Source organism: Talpa occidentalis, unplaced genomic scaffold (assembly GCF_014898055.3).
Source record: "Talpa occidentalis isolate TD23 unplaced genomic scaffold, MPIMG_talOcc4v2.1 talOcc4.9, whole genome shotgun sequence".
In the NCBI taxonomy this organism is placed as follows: Eukaryota; Metazoa; Chordata; class Mammalia; order Eulipotyphla; family Talpidae; genus Talpa; species Talpa occidentalis.
Genome location: NW_023605305.1, coordinates 115,069,437 through 115,076,265, shown reverse-complemented (window position 1 = coordinate 115,076,265; position 6,829 = coordinate 115,069,437). Strand labels below are relative to the sequence as shown.

Genomic DNA, 6,829 nt, shown 5'->3' with positions numbered 1-6,829 from the left:
TTTCTGGGCTCTCTGGCGTTCTTTGCGTTCTCTCTGCTTCTCTCATGGTTCTTCTGCTTCTCTGCTCTCATGGTTCTGCTTCTGCCGCGTCTCTGTGACGCCGCCCTCATAAGCCCAATCTTAGCCCAGGTGAATCCCGTCTACCTGTGCCCACACCCTATTCCAGGTGCCCGCCATCAGGCATGCATTTGGGAACGCAAGGATCCATCATCAATCCTAAAGGTGGGAGGGCAGAAAAGCCTGACACTTTACTTACCCTACAAATGGGATTAGCCATCACACAAATGAACAGAAGTATGATTTAAACCTTTAATAACCCCCATATTTGAAAAAGTGTAATGGTGCGGAATTTTATTTACTGAGACCAGTTTTTGTATCCATTGTGTGTTAACTCACCAAATGTGTTTGAATCCTTGACTATGAAGAAAAAGACTCCACTGTCATCTAAAAATGTTTTAATGATTATTATTTACTGCGTCCATGAGCCTAAAATTAGAGAATCTGAAGAATCGTGAGAGTTGGAAGGGCATGTAGAAGTCATCCGGCCTGGTGAGAGTCTCTCTCTTCACCCTCCCTCACAGAGTCAGTCATTATCTGCTTAATTGTCTCCAAATGGGAGTGAACTCAGTAATTCACAAGAAGGTTTTTCCATTTGTGAAGGGCTCATATTGTTAGAAATCTATTCTTTATATTATTAGAGACCAAATTAAACTTTTACCCTTTGCACTTAGTTGCCCTCTAAAAATTATATGGAACAAATTTAAAGTGTCCTTCACGGGTGTGGTATCACTTGTGTTCTCCCCACTGTTCTTTTTCTGGCCATAAACATCCTGGTCTCCTTCACTCTTTCCAGGACACGGCTCGGAGACCCCTTTACCCAGCTGACTTGCTCTTTACTCACCGTAGTGAATATATCATGTAGGCAATTTTCCTTGAACGTCAGTGTGCATGAATACCTGGGGTGTTTGTTAAACGTGGAAATTCCTGAAACCCCAGAATACTGACTTAATAGAGCTTTCTGAAATAGGGCTCTAGAAGCTATACTTCTAGAATTACCATCCTTAATTTTTTTAAAAGAATTACTCCTTTATAATTACCCAAAGGACACAGAAACATTAATTCAAAAGGGCATCTGCACCCCTATGTTTATAGCAGCACTATTTACAATAGGTAAAACGTGGAAACAACCTAAATGCCCCAAAATAGATGACTGGATCAAGAAGATGTGGTACATATGCACCATGGAATATTACTCAACAATCAAAAAAGATAAACTGATGGAATTTGCAGCAACATGGATGGAGCTGGATGGGATCATGCTCAGCGAAATAAGCCAGAAAGAAAAAGAAAAATGCCGGATGGTCTCACTCATAGCAGGAATCTAGAAAACCTAAAAAAGGGACTGAGAAAAAGACTAATTGCAATAAAGTAAAAATCAAAATCAACAAGCAACTATAGACCAGAGACACACTACAGTGGGGGGAGGGGGAAGGAGATGAGGGATTAGGGTCAGAATAAGGGGGTGAGAATTGTATGGGGAATATAACCAAAACGAAAATGCATACATTATGCAAAAATGAAAAATATGTAAGAATTATATAAAATAAAATATATATTAAAAAATAATTATTCCTTGATTGTAAGATTTTTTAATTTATTTTTTATGCGGAAGAACTGGGGTGTAGGCCAGAGGTGTGTGTTGGGGGGGGTTGGTGAGAGGATTCACCAGAGACAGAGTGGGGAGCAGATCAGGCAGATGGACTGAAATACACTGCTGAGGGGAGTGGTGAGCAGCACTGCTGAGCAGCAGGTGAGACAGGAGAGGTCTGCTGTGCCCTGTGGGTCATCTCCCCGGCGGGAATGGAACTTGTGCTGTGCAGTGGCTGCTGACAGCTTCACAGTGCTGAGACTTAACATCTAGCACCACCAGGGAGGCCCCTGTACAGTGCATTTAAGGCAAAAGGAAGCCCTAAATGTGAAAAAAAGGGGAAAATATTAAAATTTGTAGGTAAGCTGTCTTTATGCCAAACACAAAGAGCACAAATTTTTAAAGAAAAAAGACCAGCTAATTTGACTGCATTAAAATGAAAGATTTCACTACAGCCAAAGCACAAAAACAGAGGAAGGACATACACAGGCCGGAAGACACCTGCATGGGTGTGTGTAGGTGGGTGGTGTTTATATTTGAAAGGATTAGTATCTAAGATACCTTAAGCTCCCGACAAAACACATACAGTTTAAAATAGATAAATGTGGGGGAAAATGAAAAAAGCAGAAGCTGACAAATGTGTACAATCCTATGCTTAGTTTAGTTTTTAAGTGAAGGCACTGAGTCAGGACTGGGAATCTTTGATTTAGGAGCAATTCTTAAGCAGAAGACCCCAAGCTTAACCACAAATTGACATGAGCTATTAACAAAAGAGAAGCAGATGCAAACCTCAGGTCAAGAGAAGGACACGATTCAAAACTCTGTACTGTCCAAATTCTACCCAGGTTTTTGAATTTTTCATAATTAGCTCTTTTAACTCAAACAAGGTGTTTGATAAAGCCTAAAACCTGTGTGCTTAGGTATCAAGTCTGCTAAAATAGATAATTACTATACAAATCTCAAAATGTTGCTGTTATCTTTTCTCCCCTTCCATTTGTTCTTGGAGGCATATGTCTTTATTGTCAATTTAGTGGGAGTTACACAGGTAAACACTGGTTGATCACGGTCTATAAAAAGTCCTTTCCTTCATATTTGTAAGAGCAATAAGATAAGCAGGTCTCATTATTGTTGATGGAAGTATTTGGTGTGACTTGAACACTTGAGATCTATCCTACCACGGACAGCTGGCATACTTTTTAGGAACTGATCTTTTCAGAAACTATTTATTATCAAGGTATAATGGACATATAACACTATATTCGTTTTATGGCTATCAAATAATGTTTTGCTATTTGTATATACTGCAAAAAGACCACCACAGTGTGTTCAGGAAACATCTGCCCCACACATAGTCTCGACTATTTTTCTTGCCATGAGGAAAGGAATTGATCTTTAAAATCACTTGCATTAGATAAACTGCTGAGTCAGTTGGACCATATCAGATCTAAATTTTGCCAGCTTTTATTTCTTATATATGCTTGAAATAGCCATAAGGAAAAACATCTTAAAATCAACTATTTTATTCTGTGTCAAAGGGATGAATATAAGCAGAAGAGTAGTTTACCATTATTTTTAAAAGTCTGACAACAGAGTATTTATGTTGTTTCAGTTTATTTTTTATTTTTTTAATTAATGATATACCATTATTTTACATCCTTGCCTTTTTTTCACAATATACAATTTCTCCCCTCAGCTGTGGTCACCATAGTTTGCCACCACAGCACCCACAGTCCTCTACCCGTTTTCTCCCCCCTCCTCCCTTCCCCTTTTCCCCTCCTCTGGATGCCTCAGGTCTATGGTTTGTCTTTGTCTGATCCTTTCTTTGGTTTCTCTATATTCCACATATAAGTGAAACCATCCGGTTTCACATCCTTCTGGCTCACTTCACTTAGGATAATCCCTTCCAGTTCCATCTATGCTGCTACAAATGGTGTGTTTATCATTTTTGATCGCTGAGTAGTATTCCATTGTGTATAGAGAGCACATCTTCTTCATTTGCTCATCTGTCCCAGGGCATTTAGTTTGTTTCCATACCTTGGCTGTTGTAAATAGTGCTGCTGTAAACACAGGCATGCAGGTTGCCTCTTGAATTAGTGTTTTTGTGTCCTTTGGGTAGATAGCTAGGTGTGGAATTGCTGGGTCTTGTGCTAGATCCATTTTTAGTCTTTTGAGCAATCTCTACACTTCTTTCAATGGGGGCTGGACCAAAAAATATGAGACACTTCGTGAATGTGCGTGTCATCGTTGGGCCCTGCTAGTCTTCTCTGTATAGCTCCAGTTTTAGTGTAGGTGCTGCTGGAGCAAGCACTGGTGCCTCAGTTTAAATTGTACCTGATGGTTGATTCAATTCTAGGAATGAATTAAAATATGTAAGCTTAAGTTATTCAATTTTCTGAGAGCTATTATTAAATTATTGTGGGAAAAATATTTATTTCATTAGTGAGTGATGTTAATATGAAAATCACCTGAAAGGATATTTTAATTTCATATTTTTTCTTTCTGGATTCTCTGCTTTGTGGATCATTCCATTAAAATATTTAAAAAAAAATCTTCACCCTAGTTTTATTTATGATCATAACAAACTTCAGCAATGTGAAAATGATTGATTACATAGTGGTGGCTTCATTCCTTAAAATACTGTGCAGTCAAAAATGTTATATAATGGGGGCCTCTCTAGTGGTGCAGGGGTTAAGTCTCAGTGCTATCACCAGCCACTGTAGCACCAGTTCTATCCCCAGCCAGGGAGCTGACCCACATGGCCCAGCAGACCTCTCCTGTCTCCCTGCTGCTCCCCTCAGCAGTGGATTTCAGTAGATCCACCTGTTCTGCTCCCCACTCTGTCTCTGGTGAATCCTCTCATTCCTTGCACCTCTGGTCTACACCCTAGCTCTTGTATGCATTAATAAATAAATAAAATAAACCTTAGAAAAAAGTTGTATAATGATGAACATGTAATAACATGGTAAAGTTTTATAAAACGACAACATGTGCTCAAGTAGCAGGCAAAGCATTTCCTGGGGGCGGACAGTGTGATGTCCTGAAAAGACCGCCTTTGAACCCAGCGACCAGGAGTTCGGTTTCAGTTTTACCCCTCACCAGTTGTGTGACTCGACTCCCTGGATCTGTTCCATGGGGATGTTGTTAGTTGTCTGCAGGTTCAGCATGAAGGTGAGAATTAAACTCCTACTTCACACAATCCTTGCCACACAGTGGTAACCTTAGTCAAGTGACTGCTACTATCATGACCATAAACAAGACAGACCTAAGGTGGATGGCAGAAACACACAAATATGGCAACCTTTGCTCCAGGGGTGTGGTTGGTATGTTGCTTTTCTCTTCTAGAAACTGGAATGCAGGCTGCTGGCAGTTCTGTGTCAGAGGACAGTCAATGTTCTAAATGTCACTGTGTTTTGTAAGCACAGGCCCATGCCACCCAACCTGCTCTCTGTGCTCCCCTCCCTGAGGCACAGGCCCTGGGTCTCCAGCTGCCTTTTTCTTTCCTTAAAAGTTCTTATCAGAAAAAAAAAAGTTCTTATCAGAAGGGAAAAAAATGCAAGTATGTGAGGTGAACTGTGGTAACTGAACATCTCCTTGTGTACACATACAGCAAATCATTACGTTGTGTGGTTTAAACTAATACAGTGGTATAAGACAATTATATCTCAATAAAACTGGAAAAATAAAAATAAAATTTTCATAGCTAAGAAGCAAAAGTGCAATATTATCCAGATGGGCCCAATCACAGAGGTCCTTAAAAGTGGGTGAGGGAGGTTGAAGAAGGTCAGAGAAAGATGTAATGATGGAAACAGGGTCAGAGAGACCCTAAAATAAGAGTCTTACATGTTTCCAAAAATGGCTTTAAAAGAAGAGATTCCGGCTATGAGAAAAATTAGAAATGACTTATTTTAGAGTGGTTTATTCTGATGAAATAACCAAAAATGAGTGTGTTATTTCTTGAGTAAAATACATTTGAACCAAGTAGTGAATAGAGCAATATCCCTGCAATCTTTTCAGTGGAGTTGTAAGATGAAAAATAATTCTAGACATGATTTGCCAATTCCCCCCACCCCCCACCCCATGTTGCTATTGCACCGTGATGTGCAAGGGTAGTGGTAGGTTAAATGGATAGTCCCTTAGTGCAAATTAAGCAGTGGCACAACCTGTACTTCTGGTCATTTTGTTGTATCCTTTGCTGCAGGCCCTTGCACAAAGAGGAGGGAGAGGATGCTCAGCAGATGCCTATGTTAAGCCGTATATCAAAGAGATTTGCAAAAATATGCAACAAATGCCATCCTCTCACCAATTGTTTATTTAGGAAAATGCAGTTACTTTTCTAAAAACATGTTATCTATGTTTACATATGATGGTTTATTTTTAAATAAATTAATAGTTTAAAAATATCTCAAAATATCTGTTTCAATATGGTAAATATCAATAGTTACAACTTCTAAAATCAAAAACTCTTTGAGGTCCTCAATAATTTTTTTTTTTTTTTTATAGAGGCATGTTTTTATTTATTTATTTATTTGTTTGTTTTCTTGTTTATACATGCACTGGGTACAGTCAGAAGCGCGGGAGGGTGAGAAAATTCACCAGAGCCAGAGCGGGGAGCAGAGCAGGCAGAAGGACCAAAGTACACTGCTGAGGGGAGCAGCGGGCGGCAGGAGAGGTCTGCGCGCCATGTGGGACCCTCCTCCGGTGGCCGGGGAGCAGCCGGGAATTGAACCGGCGCTGCAGAGGCTGCGGGCAGCTTCGCAACCCAGCGCTCAACCGCTGCGCCACCGGGGAGGCCCCTCAATAATTTTTTAATGTAAAAGATTCCTGAAACTGAAAAGGTTGAGAAACACAGAAGCAGAGGCTTAAAAAAAAAAAAAATTGGGTGTTGATCTTATGAAGAAAACTGCAAAAATTAATGATACAGTGAATCATGAAGCACTCTGAATCACAGAGATATTTTGTAAAGACACATAAGTAAATATAAAATAATAAAACTGCAGTAAACAAAATATGTTATTTGGACAAGTCAAAGCCTACATTTATACGTTTGTATTTTTGGCCCAATCTAGTGCTATCACAACCACAAGACTTGAACTAAAAACTCAGAAACTTTCATTCAAGTGTTGGAAAACACTTGTAGCTTATTCTGGCAGCGTCCTATTATGCTAAAAACCAGAGGGATGA

At 39.7% G+C, this 6,829-nt stretch overlaps 1 pseudogene; it reads right to left on the bottom strand.

The window, feature by feature from the left end:
- Positions 1–3,855: 3,855 nt before the first annotated feature.
- LOC119237304 (U6 spliceosomal RNA) lies at positions 3,856–3,956 on the bottom strand (annotated as a pseudogene).
- Positions 3,957–6,829: the final 2,873 nt, after the last annotated feature.